Genomic DNA, 19,260 nt, shown 5'->3' on the forward strand with positions numbered 1-19,260 from the left:
GGGCATAGTCTTGGTGTTACTCAAAAATTAAAAAATAAGCTACCGAGCTACCGAAAAAACATACTAATTCATTTTAACATTGTACAAAGAATGCATTGCACTCCTTTGAGACTAAACAAGCTAAATGGCGGTTTCTCTTCAATGTGTCAAAGATGTAGAATGTCTACCAGGACTTTTCTGCACATGTTCTGGAGCTGTTCAGTCCCAAAGGCTATTTGAAAATACCTCATCGCAACAAGTCCTGAAATCTCAAAATCTTATATTGACTTTGATCCTAAAGTTTGGATACAGGTTGATGTCAGCTCATTTGACATGACTCATCAAGAGAAGTATTTTATTCCGCTTACCATCACTGCATCTAAAAACTTAGAAACTGGAAATCTGAAAACTTCTGAAAAAAGTGCTCCTGAGAAAAAACTGTTTTCTCTCAGAAAAAAGGCCTCATCGCAACAAGCCATAAGACCTTATTTTGATATCTTACCACCAAATCCACATAGTTTGATTTATTTTTTCAGGTGATTATCATTTTTAATTATCATATAATGTTGCACTTATACCTTTTTTAATACCACATGATTTTGAGTGGTGTACCAAATGAACCATACAGGGGGAGGGCGATGTTATTTTAATATGCTGTGTTTTTGTTTCTTATTTTGTTAACTGTTGTGATAAAAAGGGGGAGGGGTGTGCTGATACTTCTAGTGCACTGGCATGTATTATAAAAAAATATTCAGTATCTGTATACTCTGGTCTGCAACACCTCTCAGACAGACATTTAATCAGTGCGAATAATTTGCATATTATCTTTCAGGGGGGATACAGACTTCACCTCTACACCTCGGTTTACTGAATGTGTTAAATCTACAGGTTCCCAACATCCTGTTGACACAACCTGAGCTGTAAGTCTCACAGTAAATGGATCTTTAGAGCATTGGTGAAGTGTAAATAGGGTTGGTTTCAGATCAAACTGTGAATAAACAGATCATGATGATTCTGTCACTCTAAAAAAAAGTACAAATAATGGAACATATTAAATGCTCCACTGAAGTCTCTGCAAATGATTCTCAGAAGAAATCCAGAATCATCAATGCAGCTCAATGAAAGAAAATTTCAGTATGTAATTCCTCCAGACAAATCAACTACTGACAAGTATCACAAACCACCATAGCTGCTTTTGCTTTAGCACCACTATTAAGACTTTATGGTAGGATGCTAAGGAAGGAGGTGGGACTCTAAGCCAGCTGTCCTAATGTTGTGATAGTAGTGTGTGTGTGTGTGTGTGTGTGTGTGTGTGTGTGTGTGTGTGTGTGTGTGTGTGTGCATACTGAATGCACAGACTAAGGGCTCCCATGCTGACAGTTAACTGAGTAGACGGAGAGGAACCATAATTAGATTCATCTACTGGTATTGACAGACACGACAAGACTCCAGTCTGATCAATACACACACTCACCATATTGTTCCAAATACCAATAACTGTGAATATCCATCTTAACTGCATTAGTTACAGTCAAATAATTAAATGTGCCCTTTCAAACACGGACGATCCGACGTGTCAAATGTTTGTTAATAAATGTATGTTTGGTTCGCATAAAGAAAAGATAATTTTCTGTGAAAAATGTTACTTAGTGGTGAAAAGTAACTAAGTACATTTACTCAAGTGCTGTATTTAAGTACAATTTTGAGGTACTGGTGTTTTACTTGAGTTATTCCATTTTATGCTACTTTAAAATTACACTACTTGGTACTTCATTTTACAAAATAAGTTACTATTTACTTTGCAGAATCTGATTAATTCAAAATAGTAATCAACCGATAATTTATGAAATAATCGTATGGTTATCAAGCTACCAAGAAGAATATAGCGTGGTTGAAATTAGCCCTAACTTTGCCATCTGCAACATTAAAGTGATGAACCCATTAATGCATCAATAATTATAATCCAATATTATATTATGTATTATTCTGAAAAGAGCCATTCTGCATAATGAGTACTTTTACTTTTGATACCTACTTTGATGCTAATGCTTTTGTACTTTTACTGAAGTAAGATTTTGAATGCAGGACATTTACTTGTAGTGGAGTATTTTTATACTATAGTATTGTTACTTTTACTTAAGTAAATGACCTTGTGATGACTGTGCCTGGTCGATCAGTATTCTTGAAGTGATTTGGACCTGTGTACTTGATGGGTATTTTAAAACACAGAAATTATTAAACAAAAACAATTAATTGAAATCAAACAAAACCCAAGATAGTTAATTTTTGTAAAGAAATAGACAGAAGCTCATATTTTCCTTCTGCATCACCTGACCTCACAGAGGGAAGAAAGACGCCATATCTTCGATCTTAATCATGTGTTTGCTCTTCTTTATCAGTATGTACATGATATAGTGTTCTTGCATGAATGACTTTGGCCCACCACATCCCGCCCACCAAAAGCTTTTCCCCATGAACATCCCACCCTCGAACAGAGAATCCATTATTGACAATACCAAACACTCTCCTACTCCCTGCCATTGACGTCTGACCCCCTCAGTATTTTTTTCTCTATTCAGAATCGCTGATAGCTTTTTGTTTGCCATAACTACCCCACTTATATTTCAACAGGCGTAGTCCTGCATTGACTGGCTGCCTGGGAGCAAATGCAGATAGCCTATAGCAGTGTATAGCACATAATGGCCACCATCTTTCAGCCTTTAACAATGCAGTTAAAATGAGCTCAATGACGACATCATCGCTGCTGTCAAGGACGTCAATACATATTTTTGTGCATGTCGAGCTAATTGTCACACACCAAAATTAGAGACACATGATAATTAAACCAATTAACCAATGATACGCATTGTCCTCACAAGCAAGAGATGTCGGACATGTTGCTAATTTCTCAGTGATTATTTTCACCTCAACTAAAGACTGGGATGTGAACCACCACATGAAAGTGACAAACTTGAATCTGCTGCTCTCGCTTCCCTGCACACTGACTGAGCTACTCTTACTTTAAACTGTCAAACAACAAGCCGTTTGAAATTACTGCTTCAAAAAGAAATATATTCTTTAATACATGACATGGGAGAGGCTGTCACAAACAATTATGGGCTTATTAGCGATGAAATAAAGGCTGAAAGATCACTGAGAAGAAAACACATTAAAAGTAAGATATTAAACAAGCTGGTGGTTCGAGAGAAAAGATGAGAGAATGTGGTCATCGCCAAAAAACTTGGGAGCTTTGATGGTTCGCGAGTTGCATGACAGGTAATTACTCACACTGAGCAGCCGCTGAGAACAAGAGAGACGCTCATATTTGATGAATGATTCACGTATATTTTAATTTTGTCTGTCCTTTGACCTCCAGGGCAGGCTAATGCCTTTTGGGTTGCCCCCTGCACACTCACAGACAGACACTGTCTCTTTCGTTCTCTCACTGAAACACACACACACACACACACACACACACACACACACACACACACACACACACACACACACACACACACACACACACACACACACACACACACACACACACACACACACACACACAGGGGGAGAGGGCTACAGGAGTCACAGTTAATGGGATTACCCCAGCAGTCCTGAGCCATCCCTAACCTCACCTCCAGGTCCCACTGTGGCAATCAGAGGCATCAGCATCCTTAACGCATCATGGAGAGTGCTTGTGATACCACGCTGTGGGGACCTCTGCTCTCTAACCTCTTAACACAGCAGCACTTTAACTGAAGTGACCTCTGCAGCTTTATAGAGCTACCCCCAGAGGAGACCTAAACGCAGCATCCATCGGGTCACAGTATAAGACACCATTAACCCGAAACCTCCAGGCTAAGCTCGGTGTGTTTAAAAATCTCTCCTCCGGCAATCACAGCAGCATCAACACCTTGTAGGTTGACCCTGTCACACAGCGGTCCACATACTTGATCTTTAATGTGAGGGTCACATCTCTAATGGATCTGTACTCGCGCGTCTACGATATGTGTAGCTGACAATAAAAAGACATGCTAATTTTTATGCTGCTTTGATACTGAAAACACAGGAGCGGGTACACATTCCTTCCCATCCACACTCCCAACACGATTACTTAGAAATGAAGCGGAAAATGGAAGCGATTTATTAACGAGACATTAGAGGCACTTTTAATAACCTTCCCATCCTGCTCAGCAGGGAGCTGCGGATTACACCACACAGGTTTCGGTGACACCAGAAAGGAAGTCCCCCGCCGGGTGTGTGAAGAGCGCAAAGGGACACAATGCCCGGCCTGGGGTTCTCACATCCCGCTCTGGGCCCTCACCCCAGGGGGAAGGACAATGGGTTAAAAAGGCATGAATGTCCTGCCTATCCAGGATATAATGTAGGTGGCTGCCACTGGGTCTGAATGGCCTGACAGAGCAGCGGAGGGAGAGGCACAAAGAGCCCATAATAAAAGAGATTCCTCGGGTCAGTAAAGCATTGCATTCACGTTGGCCTCCACAGCTCACAGCCTCTCCTCACACATTCACCTTTAGTCTAAACTGCAACAGCTATTGGATATATTTAAAACAGCAGATATATGAAATGATGGGCAAGTGTTGTTCTATTGTCTAGAAATAAATCTTACCCATTATTTAACACTTTTTTTAAATGAAGAAAAGAGAAACATAGAAAATGTAGAATGAGGAATCTGTTCAGAAAAAAAGCAAAAATGTATGTTGTTGCTGTTACTTGGCTGTACTAGCAGCCGTGGCATAGGTTGTACTGGTACAAATTGTACATGGTGTACTTAAGAGGAAATGTAAGGTGTTCCATTGCAGCTTGTTTGAGTGCACTTAAGAAAAAAGGGATCCAGTTTAAAAGGAAAAGCGTCACTCCCACTAAAAGTAGGGGAAGGATTAGAGGAATTCCACAGTATCAGGTGACATATGTTCGTGCAGAAGTGTGAGAAATCAACAGCTTGATTATGTCCCACAATTTGTCCAAGATAACATTGGCAATGCTCAGGTTAACTTAAAATACTCCTACAAGCATGCCAATAATCAAAAAGTGCATAGATTGATATTTTATGCAGCAAAAAAGGGGAAAAAAAACACTTATCTAATATATGCAAGTGTCTCCATTGACTGTGTGGTGTGAACAATCATTAAAATGCGTAACAATTGTCCAATTCACTGGCTGGGACAATCAGATAATGCAAGGAGACAAGGGATGATGCCCACACAGACACATGCCTTTACTGCACCCTTAATCTAATTAAAGTAAATAAACTTATAACTGATCTCTTCGGTGACAAAACGCTGCTGAGGAAGCTAATTTGCTTCCTTGTTGTGGTTCCAGAAACAGATAATACTGTTTTATTACACAAAGGTCACCGGGGAAATTAACTTCTGGGCCAGCAAATAAAAGAAAAGGCCCGGCACTCAGAATAACAAGTACACACTGATTACATTCAATCATGAGAGTCCCAGTTGGATAGGACGCTGACCTTTCTGCCGTGTTGTCAGGAAATAAGATATGTAAACGCAGGACACAGGACCATCTCTATGTTGTATTGTGGAAACAATCTAGCAAGGCAGCCACTACAAGGCAGATTGCACAAGTTATCCGTTTGAGAGAAGTTTAATTTTAACAGCTGAATGGAGATTCATGGCTTTTTTCAGACTCGAAGAGCACTAAATTGGATTAAGAGCACACCACTGAATTCACAATGAGTGAACAAAAAAGTTTCAGTTTCTTTGTCTCCTCTTTAATGCAGCCAAAGTCTCAGGGTATTATTAGTCACCCTCCATTAAACTGATAAGACAATTCAAGTTTTTCTACTCTGATGAGATGATTTACCATAAATCGGCAAACTAGCAATCATTTGATGATTATCCAACTTCACTTGTGGTATTATTTATCTCACTTTCTCCAACAAACACCAAGCTGGATGTTTCTTTTATTGTACACTTTCATTTCATTTTGTCCCCCCTCCTGCTGGTGCAGTTAGTCACTGTCTCCCTCTTTCTCCATGATTGATGTTTACAGGTCATAGCAATACTCTTAACTCATTAGTTAGAAAGGGAAAGATGGGAGCACTTGCTGGAGTGAGATATTGCAGAGGAACAGAGGGAGCTATTTCAATGGGGAGACAGAGAAACTTAGCGTCAGTGTGATAATAGCCCCTGAACTATTGCATGTTTCAATCAATGGAGACAGAAGTAAATAAAAACCAGAGGGGAAGATTCACCGGCATCGATCCCAGCTCAACACAGACCTTGCTGACAATCTATGGTCTGGGCCAGTAATGCTCCCAGTCATCCACAAAATCAATGAAACTCATCCTTTCAATAGCATCCAATTATTAGCACAAAGTAAAGGCAGCCTTCTGCGATAAATCAGAAAACTTTATCGAAACGCAACACAGACAAGATAAATGCTAATTGGAATGCGAATAAGGGCAATACTAAAAACAATACTATTAAAACAGTCTCAGAGAAGGTAACTAGGATGTTTCCACGTTGTGCGGCAAGCTACAAACACACTGTAAAATAAGTTATTATGAACTTTAATTATGAACTTTTTGCAAAAATACACAAGTGACAGTACCTGTGATGCATAATGACCCGTTAGTGTTCTATCATTATATCAAGGGACCCAACTCCCAGAATAAATGTTTGCGCTGTACGTTTGTACAAATCATGGTCATGTCAAAATCAAAAATATACATTTTTCCTCGTGAGTTGAGTTTCATGTAGGAACTGTTTTCTTTCTATTAAAACTACATTTGCCAACTGTGTCACCATGCAGGAAGCGTACATCTACTGCTAACTCATCTAGCAACAGTGAGCTAGCTACATTACAGCTCAGCTAAGGAAAACGTCTTTCATGTTTACATCTCGTGCTGTCACAAGAACCAGCCTCTCATTTGTGAGTAGATGCACGCCTCCTTCTTTGCTGTGATGTAGCTGCAGGTGTAGTTTGGTTGAAAGAAAACAGTTCCTACATGTTACTGCTCACAACAAGTCTGTGATTACTTTGAGTAACTGGGTCGTGATTTCTGGAAAGACATATTGCTGTTGAGTTTTTTTAATATATATATTTTTTTGGCACTTTGTGCACCACAAGCCGAGGGGCATCTAGTTCCATTATATTATAAAGTCAGATGTGTCTACAGTTGATATTTCCAACTTTTGACAACTCACACCAAAACAATCTAGACTGATAAAATCGCACCACAAGCTAAAGAAAAAATATGTATTTGTGTGAACTGGGGGTGAACTGGGGGTGAACTGTCTCTTTAAGTTTGTGTTTTTTATATGTAGTTGACAGTGTGACACTTAAAATTTCAAATTTCAACTTTATGTTGTGACAACACTGTGGTTAACCTGTTATCAGGATTAGACACAAAAAATGCTTTGTTCAGGTTAGGAAAACATCATGTTTTGGCCTATAATACCCAGTTAGGTTGCCACAAACACAGCTGGAAATGTTACTGGTCTTGAACACTGGTCTGTTGCTTTGCAGCTTGTTTGGCTCAACAGTCATATTGTCCTAGTCTCACGCCATCCACCGTCCCCTCCTCCTGATGAGACACGCAGCTCATATACATGTAACCTGAACTACATGACTTTAGAAATACTGATATGCTACATATGAAGTGTACAAATGTTGCATATCTGTGGTTTGTAGAAATGTACAGTGTTCACATTTTATTTTGGCAACTGGGCTGACAAAGGAGATCAACTGAATCTTATTTGTGGCGCTCTTAGTAAAGGACTTTAAAAACAAACAGAAAAAAAATATCTTGTATCTACAAAAACAATGTCCCTTTTAACCAAGGCACAGAACACTCAGTTTAAATGGCCCTACAAAAAAACTCCCCTCCCTATTCAAACTGTTGACAGTGCGCTCTGGGGGTTATCTGGAGTACCAGAGGCATTCTTTGGAGAAAGAGAGGTTTCTGTTTAATCTTTAACCACATTTATTTAATTCTGTGAGCACCATGAGTGGAATTCCATCCAATACCATCATGTTTAAATGGCTGCAGAAATCTCAGGTGGATATCTTATGAATCTGAACAAATAAAGCCAAAGCTGTCAACATGGAAAGAGACTTCTAATGGTTGTCAGCGATAGAATGTGTTTTGGTAATTTGGATTAACTGATCCTTTAATAATGAATCCCTCCATCATGTGAAACTGCATGACTCTTGTGTGATTAAATAATCTATGATTTTTCTTTGTCATTTGTACCGAAGCGTACAAGTTGAGATATACAGTATACTGTGATAAATCTATACAACTAAGTAATCATCATGATCAGCTGTATGGTAACCTCTCAGGACAGTTTGTATTTTTTTTTCACAGTAGCTCAGTGTGGTTTACATTAGGTGAGGGAGTATCTAATGTTCCCCTCTGCTGGGGCCCCCGAGTAATAACCATTAATTTCTCATCATAGTTTGTGTTAATTAAAAAAGCTACAGGTTTAATTGCCGTTAAATGTAATGATGTTAGATCTCATGTTCATGTGTTCAGCTCCACCCATCACCAGCTCGTTACTCAGACTTGTTGGATTTAATCAGATAGAGAAGGAAGACTTGTCTCTAATTATCTGCTCGGCTTCATCATTTAATCTTACTAAAACAAGCTCCTCGCATGTGCTATAGCCTCAACTTCAAATGTGTCTTCACTGAGATGAGCGTTGATGATGAAACATGACATGAAGTGTACATACACTTTATTACGTGTTTACTCAGAGCCACAGCTGATGCCTTTTCCATCCCCAAAACATTACATGGTCCTAATTGCATTTTGAAGATCGATCATGAAAAAAAAAAAATACCAAGAGTGCTGAAAAATAGGACTTTAGCCCACACTCTATAAGACTACACTTCACCATAAAATATATGATTAGAATCCTTTAGAAATCTTTTTTTTTTGTATACTGTGTGACTTTTTCATATTTAGACAGAACAAATTTTCTCATCGGAAATTCATAATATGTAAATTAAAATACACTTACTCCTGTTATCCTGACACATTTGGGACATCGCAGAAGACACATAATTACCAGGAAGGAGAATTCTGAAGATGGATGTATAAAAAGAACTGGATACAAATATGGAAGCAGGGCCCTGCTCATTTCTATGAAAGTTGCTCAGTGGTGCATGAAGCCAAAAAGGCTGATTTCTGTGTTATGAAATTATCCAGATCTTACGCATTCTGGGGCCTATAGAGCAAGTGTACAAGAGACTTACAGTGGCGAGAATGGCAGAGCATGGCAGGGCATGGCCATGCAGGCCAAGCAGCTAAGTTACAGTTAAGCGCTCTGCTAACTTAAATGGGAATAAAATGATTTCAATGTGCAGCTCTTCAAGACTTTCAAAATGTTTCAAATGAAACGCACCAAATCCTGATTTTGAAACAAGTCAGTTTGTGGTGGTTGTGAAGTTAAAAAAAAATGTCATCTCTGACATCTCTTTCACAATGGAAGTCTTTAGGAAAAAGTCCTTTTGGATCCCACAGCATAACGTGAAGGACCCGTTCACAGTAATTCCACATTTGACCACTATGTAGAATTGGCCTAAATATCATGGGAACAGGCCACAAGGAAGTGCACCCGGCTTTAAAGCCAATTTTTGTAGTAGCCAAACAGTGGAATTCCATCCATCACGTGATGCCATCCAGCCCACAAAGACTTTTTCCTGTAGACTTATATTGTGAAAAAGAAGTCTGTAAATCAGTGGTTTCACTTTTTGAGCCAACTAACATCAGGATTTGACACTGACAGTCTCCTGTGCACTTGCTGTATGGGAACCACTGAAAAGACCTCTGTTCCTGTTGCTGTCTACTGTTTACCTGTTCTCCTGCCTGTCCGTGAGGTTTCACAGACGCACCAACAAAACAACCCACACACACTAGCCAGCTGACAGAAGGCAGGCTCGTGCGGTGTGTTCGCTGCCAGTGGGAATATAGTCAATTGCCCGCATTTAGCGGATTCCCCTTGCTTGAAAAACCTGTGTGCATGCACTAATTTTGTTGGAAAAGGGGTATTGAAGTCTTGTTATTTATATGAACCACTTTCAATTTAGAAGCCTATTTTAAAAAATGGCTTGGGACTGACCATTACACATTTGACTTTAGTCATTAAATTTTTTGCTGAAAAAATATTAAAAAAAAAAAAAAAGAAGTTGGAGTTTGAAAAGTTATGGCATGCAAATGGCACTGATTTGGTGGAATATTCCTTGTCCCTTGTGTTTGATAATCAGATTCAGGGCAGAGCATAGCAGCATTGAATTAACTTAGCATACATAAAAACATGATTTGTGTTTTATCGTAAAATCAACCACATTTGGGGCGCAGACAGGACAGTATCGTGTAAAATGAGTGAGTGCTCACTTGGATTTTAGGAGATGAATTCACACCAAAAGAACAGCAGCCTCAGTGGTGTCAGCTTACTTCCAAATTTTTATGTCAGAGCGTTTATGTGAGTATGGCCTTACTCCAATGGTCGCTTGAATCACAATAAACAACATCATGATCAGGGACTACAAAAAAACAGCTCCAGTGTAAGAGCTATCATCTTATTGTTACACTTTTTGGTAAATGAGCCATACAATTTTTTATGGCTTTGATGTTGACCCATGCTCAAAGTATTACAGGTATTAAAAAACAATTATCTGCCATTCTTCCAAATTGGCCTCCCAGTGCAATGCTCTGCAGAGTAATTTAGTCGGTGCTGCGACAGAGTGCAAATCCAGCTGTTGTGTAATCGTACGCTAAACGAGACAGTTTCTGTAGTGCGGTGGGAGGATCCTGGGTATTACTGTGCTAATTTATGAGCCTTCTCCAAATGTCATAAATCTGCTCTGTTCAACAACACAGTACCTGGTAACTGTGTGCAGAAGATCAATCAACTGCACTTCAACCAAAATAAGTTTTGGGTGATGTCACCATCCATAACAAAAAGCTATTAGAGCTGTCAGTCATGTATCTTGTTTGCTAAAATAGTTCATATCAATAACTAGGGCTGGGCAAAACATCAATATTATATTTGTATCGTGATATGAGACTAGATATCATCTTAATGCTCATTTATTCTCTATTTACGTATGAAGATACATTCAGTTCAAACATTTCACAGTTCAGCCCACATACTGCCGTGCGCCATTTATGCTGCCATAGATACATCCACTGGAGGCAGTAGAGAGCAGAGTCAAAGGTTTCTGACAACAACAAACGTGTCAATGGTTGAGGAGACCATAATAATGTACCCTTCAATGGAGGCAGAACATCGACACTATGGTACAAATTCCTACATGAAGGGACAAAACAAAAAATCTGTTGCTGGCCAAAGCAGTGCATCCTGGGTATTTATCCAAGTGATTTTATTACTACGAAGAATGCCTGTGCACTAATACACTTGTGTTACTTAAAAGGTAAAAAAACAATAGCAAAGGGATGGAAGGATGTAAACAAACAAAGTACGAATATATTGTCAACATATATTAACAAAGAAAAACTGTAAGCTTTTGAAAATATCTGGGGGGGCTTCTGGAGTTCCTGAAACAAAACGCTGGTAATGATCAATACAGCCAAAGACTGGTGTGTCTGTGTGTGTGTGTGTGTGTGTGTGTGTGTGTGTGTGTGTGTGTGTGTGTGTGTATAGCGTAGTAGCCCATGAGATTAATTTCTGTAACTGTTTATTCACCTCTGTTTTAATTATGTTTTTTCTTTTCACATTTGACTTCAAAATTGAGTACTTTTTTTTAGTATGTAACATTTGTTAAAATTGAGGTCCCCTAAAATATTGTTAAAAATCTTATCTGAAGGGTCAAATGATACATAAAGGCAAGTACCATATGCAAAACTAACTAAAATGCACGTATAAGTGCTTTACATGTAGTTACTGGGGGCATGCAACTAAACATGCCAGTCCTGCAGTATTTGAGAAGATGTCATAAATAGACGTCTAGATTTCCAACCGTTGCCATCCCCCTCAAGAACCTCATATCAAGAGCTTCTTTCACTGCATTGTTGGACGAGGTGCTGGTAGAGAGCACACTTGCATGCAGTATGGAGGGGAAGAAAATCTGATTAAACAATTAGTGTCAATTAGCCCCGACCAAATCATTCTGCAAACAATTGGTCTCTAGTGCCCGGCTTAATTACAGGCGACTTTCAGCTCCTTATCATGAGCCATGTCGCCCGTGATTCATGTCCGACTCACGCCTGTCCCTCAAGCACCATCAATTATCCACCAGTAAACAAATCCACCAGGCAAAAAAAAAAAAAAACCCACAGCTCCAGGTCCCAGGCCTGATTAGCATACCTCTATGTATGCTTGTCAGCTGCTGTGCAACTACAAGTGATCAAAGCAGGCGTGTGATGAGATGAACATTACACTGATAAAAGCATACGAAGAGATGATCAGGATAAAAAAACATGCTCTTGTTAAAGTCTGATTTGAGTTAAAATCACAACATTTTTTGGATGACAGTGTCCTGATTCTGCAGGAGCTCCCCTCCAGACTGATTGAATACTGACACATGGATTACAATATATCAGCCAGTGTTTATACTAAGCCCTCACACAACATAAGTGTTTCATTTGATAACAGCCTCTGGAGAGAAATGCTGTGTGTTAACAGGAGGGATTCTGAAGTTTCGACCGTGTAAACACAAAGGCTTACAGGCACAATCACGTCTCGAAGTGTGAGGTCAGAGGTCCTGATTTCAACACGCAAACACTCACACATATACAGCGAACATACACAACGCACAGAGTGTGTGAAGGGGAGCGACAGCAGGCGCGATGACATGTTAAATTACCCTGGTGATGTATAGCTTAATGAACCCCTTGTGTTGATCACGCTCCACATTAATCAACAGCCATGAACAGATTCCCTTATTTTCTCAATGCTGCCTTGATAAACTGCAATTTCATTTAACCTTGGACAGCAACTTTAATAGCTTCCACAGGACAACTGTCAATACTTCCCTGGGTATACAGTGATTAAATTGCAAGGCGAGAAGTGTGTCCCTGCTTCCTCCTCGTGCTCATCCTGCCTCTCCCTCTCTTCACCCCCACCTCGACCACCACCCCCTCACTTCAAATCACAATTTGTACTTTCACACTTCACACAGTCCGCACTTAAAAACCAAAGTCGAAACAGACATTTTTGACCGTACAATCACCGGAATAATCAGTTGCTGTGTGTTGTGGTATCCCTTTGACACAGAAAGTGGTGTGTCAGTAACAATTCACTTTTACATGATATTATTAGTTTTTGTTTGCAGAATAACCTGTTGATTATTTTGCTTTCTGATTTTACTTATTTACTTTTGTAAAATATTTTTCAGTTTTAACTTTCTCTGTTTGTGTTTTTTACTCTGTGAACAGAGTTGGTAAGATAATCTCTGAAATGTAATAGGTTTACAGCAAAGGACTTGTTTCACCCCAGGGGCCACTTTTGCAAAATGACAGGAGCCCAGGATGAACAAATTAATAAATGAGGCAAATCCAGTCACAGCGGCCTCACACAGGTCATGTGAACACACACGTGGGACTTAGCCCAAACCTCTTTTGGGGGATTTTTTTGATAAACAAGCTATAATTGATGCATTTTAGTCCACTATGGCACATTATTTACGAAAGTACAAAAAATCCCAGAAGGAATATATTTATTTTCATGTGAAATTAGAAAATTGTCAGCGGGCACCCTTGAACATATTATGGACCAGATTTGGCCCACAGGCCGTCTGTTGAGTATAACTAGGTTACAGATTACTAGTAATCCTGTTAAAAATGTAATAAGTAATGTAACTATTTTAATAACTTCATCAAAGTCATGCAGCTTAATACATTTGATTACTTTTCTACCAAATGTTTAAACTGCCAATAAAGCTCTTTTAGGCTTTGCCAAAATAAGGCTTTTCTACACTGTAAAAAAAATCTGCAAAGCACAGTGTCTTTTTTAAAAATCTGAAAATAATAGATTCAGATGTAACCCCTTTTATGTTTATCAATATTTTGATAAGTAACTGTAATTTAATTACATATTTTTTTCTCAGTAAAATAGACTATAATGTCAATGTCTGCTATAACTATAACTGTGCCCAAACTTCTTCAAATGATGCAGAATTATGTGTATATATTTAAATATATATTTATAGTAGAATTATTTTTAAGATATGAGGTGAGCGGTCTCTCCAGCTAATATTTCCATCGGATTTAATCCTGAATTTTGTTGTTGTCCGTGAGCTTCATGGACGGGATAAAACAAGATGGTGACAGGCAGTGACCTGAGCCCTGTCATAATGATTTTCTGTGATATCCTCCACCCTTGTCAATTTAGCATAAATTATCAGCCACGAAAGGCCTGCTGGCTGATTAAAACCAATTGTCTGGGTAGAGAAGGACAAGGCAACCTCTTTATTATATGATAAACTAAGTTAATGGAAGAAGACAATCTCCCCTCTGGGAAATCGGACTGACTCTTAATTAAAGCATTGTGTTTCTTCTGCTGAATAAAAGTGCCTTTCTATTATTCCAATATGCACTTGAATGAAACTTTAAGGATAATGTGATAAATAAACTGAAGCAACACATCAGGAGCAGAGAAAAAAATACAGAGTTATTCTTCCTGTGTGAATATCTGACAGGAGAGGGAGAAAAAAGGATTGCATATTTGTGCAGTTTGCAAACGTAATCAATGCCAATCAGATGATACTCACTGTCAACAAATAATGTGACTGTGTGTTTTAACAGATATGTTTATGAAAAACACACGCCTGACACTAAGTAATTACACTTGATCTCAGAGCACATTATCACCTTTGGAGAACATGTTTCATTATCACATCCACAGCCGAAAAGATTCCATGTTGTGTGTCTCACATGTTAAGCAGAAGAGGAATCAGTGTGTGCTCAGGGGAACATTACAACAAAACAACAATACTCTTGTGCTCCTCGGATGACATAACAGAAAAAGCAAACATTTCTCTGTCCTGCGCCTCTCGTTGGCTTCCTCCACCCACACTTGAGAGGTGACAGGCGTACACCCGGACTTCCATTATTATCCAACACAGCAAGAATGCCTCCAGGAGGATAATTACTGAAACTTGAAGAGCCAGGGCTAATCCTAAGTACTTCACTTTGTATGACTGCCTCGCCCGCCTGTCTCTTAGACTGCCGCTCACACTGACAAAGTGCAATGTTGGGCTCAGTGAAAGTCAATAAGAAGACCTCATGGCCCACAGATGTAGCAGTCAAGCCAAATGGCGGCAAAATACACTGTTATCTCTGTTTATCATAAACAGCCTGTGTTTGAAACACTGCAATCTGTCAATTCAGCCAGGCAAACAAGTGGCCTGCACGTCACATCATAACATCCAACGAGGCTACCCAACAAACGCCTAAATTAAATATTTAACCAAGTTTATTCTGACATAAGTAGACCAAAATGTCTGCAGGTATGAAACACGTAAATTAAATGCTTTTTAAGACCTTTTAAAAATAACCACATTTAAGACCGATTTTTGGACAAATCATCTTTTTCTTATTTAAGCATTTCTTTCATAAGTGTAATTGTAAATAGTATACAGTATATAGTCCTATGCAATGGTAGGTTTTATGTAGGAACATGGTTATTAGAGTGAATTAGATAAGGCTACATTTTACAAAAAGGCAAGTGCAAATGTAATGTAAAATTACCGTATAAGGTTAGGATGTAGGTTTAAAAAATTCAGAAATATGGACTTTCACACAGAAGACCTTAACTTATTTTGACAAAAAGACATAAAAAAATAAAACCTTACATATTCAAATTTAAGGCTATCTAATGACATCTAAGGCCTAATATTTATACATTTAAATTTAAGAAATTTAAAGACTTAATGACCTGCAGACACCCTGGTAGACAGACTTTTGCTGTGAGAAGACAGACTGCGGTGGGCTTTAACAGTAGCAGGAGGGCAGCACTGGCAGCCATATAACCCAGACTATAAAGTCCTGGTCAGAGAATGTCTTTGTTGCTGCCGTCAGCCGTGCTCTGACTGACAGGTGCTGAGACGGATCATTAGCACCCTGTCTTGACATATTTGCGTGACAAGACCCATCACATGACACCCACTGCAAATCTGAGGATGTTCGTTATTTAACATACAATTATCTTAATATAGAGAGACAAATTATGTCCATCCAAATTACCATTTACATGGTTTCCATGTAAACCAACAACATGGCAACTGTGAACAAAGAAGCCAGTGCTGGGGTTGTTAAAAATAACACTTAAAATTAAAGCTTTGGAAGTGCCTGAAGCGCCTGGCAAGCTCACTTTATGATTCTATTTTACGAGAATGTAATAAATATATAATTTCTTGACCTAGGGGAGGTGATGAACGGCTTCTTGTTTTGATTTTTCTCCCAACAGACACAACTTGAAAAGCGGAAGAAAAAGTTTTTTGGCGGCTCTCTCCATTCATCCCAGGAGGAACCAGATGCTCCTGTCCTGCCAGACAAAGCCGAGAACAGCTGCCTGATCGATACCCGACAAAGGCTCAGAGGTTAGAGCAGTCAAAAGATTGTTAACTAGCCATTTTATTTGCCAGACATTTATATCATTGTTTATGGTTCAGTGCACCCCTTCACTGCAGGCCATGCTGCACACCTGTGCTTGGAACACTTTCAGGCCACAACTCATGACCTCAAAGGAAAAATGGCACCAATCTCCAAGTGAGATACTGACATAGATAGATGGATAGATATTTATGTTTGTTTACAATTTTCCTGCTATATTTACTTCATTAATATTTATGCCACCACATTTTGCATCATTGACAGCAGCTCATTTGAAAGATAAAAGTGACCCTGAAAATAGCTGACTAGCTCTCTATATGAAGAAAACAGCATTAATGTATGTTTCAGGCTGAGTGCAACGTGCAGGTGTGAGCATGCATTGACGGCGGAGGAGCATGGGATTGGCCTGCATTTGCACATTCCTGCATATGCATGTGTATTTATGTTTGTGTGAATATGAGTGTTGGTTGTACCATGCATCCCAGCCGGCAACACATGGCTCTGCTGCCACCACTCTGGCTCGTGTTGTGCAGTGTCCCTGCAGGCTGGCAGAGAAGGGGAGACCCTCTCTGTGGCTCACCCAGGCGGAGAGGGGCTTCCTGCACATCTTTTGTCACACCATTTGGGCCCTTGTGTCTGTGGCTGCCCCGCTCCGGACCCACTTGGCAGCTCACAGTGCAGACGGACATCTGCTCTTTGCAACCTCCTGGTGAACAGAGAAAACAACAAGCAACAGAGCTTGCTCTCTCTCTGCTCTACATACTTTACTGCATACAATGTCTGATAGGACAGTAGCACTGTTTTCATGCAGCAACAAGAATATCTATCCATATATCCATCTATGTATCATCACTCTACTAAATTATCTCAAGGATTATCCACTTAATTTTTATTGGTTAATAACAGTTTTGACAATGCACCCTTTAAGTTTTTTTGTTTTGTTTTTTTAAATAACTGCAGAAAAAAACGAGTTACAAATACCTATGACTATATGCACCCTGAGCAACAGCGGTCTAATTGCTGGTGAAAGCCACAAGTGATTACCTTCTGTTTTCTTCAAGAAAAAAAAAAACTATTGAAAAGGAAGGCCCTCCGATTACCGACTTGCTTTGTAAACCTCCACATTAAAGTATATTTCTGCATCTCTGCCTTGACTCCTTTCTCCCGGTTCTCTAAACGCAGTGATTCTGGAGCACGCAATATTGAACACACTTTGTTCGTGCTCAGCGGCCCAGAATAACTCGGTCATTATGGTGGCGAAAGGGACAGGTTTTGAGTTTGATTTCATGATGGTAATATAGCCCATGTGTGTAGGAGAAGAAAGCCTTCAATGGGGACATCTGTTCAATGCGGCTTACAGTTACAGCCGCGCGATAAGAACAACCTGTGCGCACCATATGAACCAGGAGCGACCCTCTGAACGCTGCTGAACGCAACAGTCAACAAAAGATTTTCTTTTTTTTTTTTTTTTTTTTGGAGAGGTGGTGCGCCAAGAATAACTTAGACAATCACATTTTGAATTGCACGCGGATTAAATATCTCGCGAAGCTTCTGCAGCAAGACGTTTCCTGTCGAGCAGTTATCACACTGACCTCTGACATCAGTCTTGCTGGTATGATCGCTTGGTAATTTGTCACTAGAGGCCAACATGTCCCCTGTAGCTGCAGCCCCATGCCCCGCTCTCCAAAAATCACTATTGCGCATAATATTGTGAATGATCCTCACGGAGGAAGAGGAAAGGGGAAAACCAGTTTGATCACAGGTGCATGCTGATTTTAACGTGAAATATAAACTTGAATTATATATGTACAAATAATATCTTTGTGTACCTGTGAGGAGTTTTTGTAAAGGAAAAGGGGGTCGGAGGATAATTTTCCAAGTTATTCCTAATTGAATTGCCAGTGAAACATTTATCTGGCATGGTCCACAGTCACACCGGCAGCAGGAGATGTTGTGTTTTACTCTGCTGAGAGCAAACGTCGAGGGTCAATCAATGCACTGCGGAGCGGAGGAGCACGGTATGTAGGTTTTATTCTCCGTCATTACTTTGTCACATTTTATTTGCCTTTTAAACGCGGTTACATAATGTCCACAGCTTGCTATGATTTTCGATAGTTTGTGTGATTGGGTAGTTTAAGATAAAATAATGAATGAGCAGAAAACAGATCGATACAAGTCCTTTCTTATCTCCAACGTCAATAAGACAAGTGAATGGGTGTGTTTTGTTTTTTGTTTATTTTTGATTATCTAAAATCTGCCCTTGTTTTTATATAAATATCAGGCTGATCGTGATTTCTCGCTTTTCCTTAAAATAATTAAATCAAGATTTTACGCGTTAGTTTGAGAACAAGCGCACACATCAACAAAATAACTTAAATTATATACATCTCGAATTACGCATTTATATAAATATGAGAAATTTGTTAAAAATGTCTCTAAATACTGGTAAATATTTGCAATTAAATAACACATGCGCTACGAAAATAATAATTAAGATAACTGCATATGTAATGCTTCATCTGTTTCGGGGTGTTTTTTTATTATTTATTTATTTATTTAACTGTTTAATAATAATTTGGGCTTTTGGTTTTTTAGAGGCTAGATTTTTTACACGTGAAGGTAAAGCGCTGTAAATTAATCCAAAAAGCTGATGTCCAATCCTAGAAACACAAGAATTAATCAGATAGTCCATCTATCACGCTGTGTAATAAAGGAAG

At 39.2% G+C, this 19,260-nt stretch overlaps 1 long non-coding RNA gene across 3 annotated transcripts in view; it reads right to left on the minus strand.

The window, feature by feature from the left end:
- LOC148188243 (uncharacterized) overlaps nucleotides 1-19,260 on the minus strand; it is a 73,673-nt gene that overhangs the window by 23,640 nt on the left and 30,773 nt on the right. For 2 of the 3 annotated variants that reach the window (XR_015777895.1, XR_015777898.1), the window contains one exon: nucleotides 16,565-17,249. The exons of the other annotated variant lie outside the window; for it this stretch is intronic. This is a non-coding gene — a long non-coding RNA (uncharacterized LOC148188243). Of the gene's footprint in view, nucleotides 1-16,564; nucleotides 17,250-19,260 lie in introns of those variants that run through there. 3 annotated transcript variants of the gene reach the window in all.

Source organism: Plectropomus leopardus, chromosome 11, assembly GCF_026936395.1.
Source record: "Plectropomus leopardus strain MGB_pleo_1.0 chromosome 11, ASM2693639v1, whole genome shotgun sequence".
NCBI classification, from domain to species: Eukaryota; Metazoa; Chordata; class Actinopteri; order Perciformes; family Serranidae; genus Plectropomus; species Plectropomus leopardus.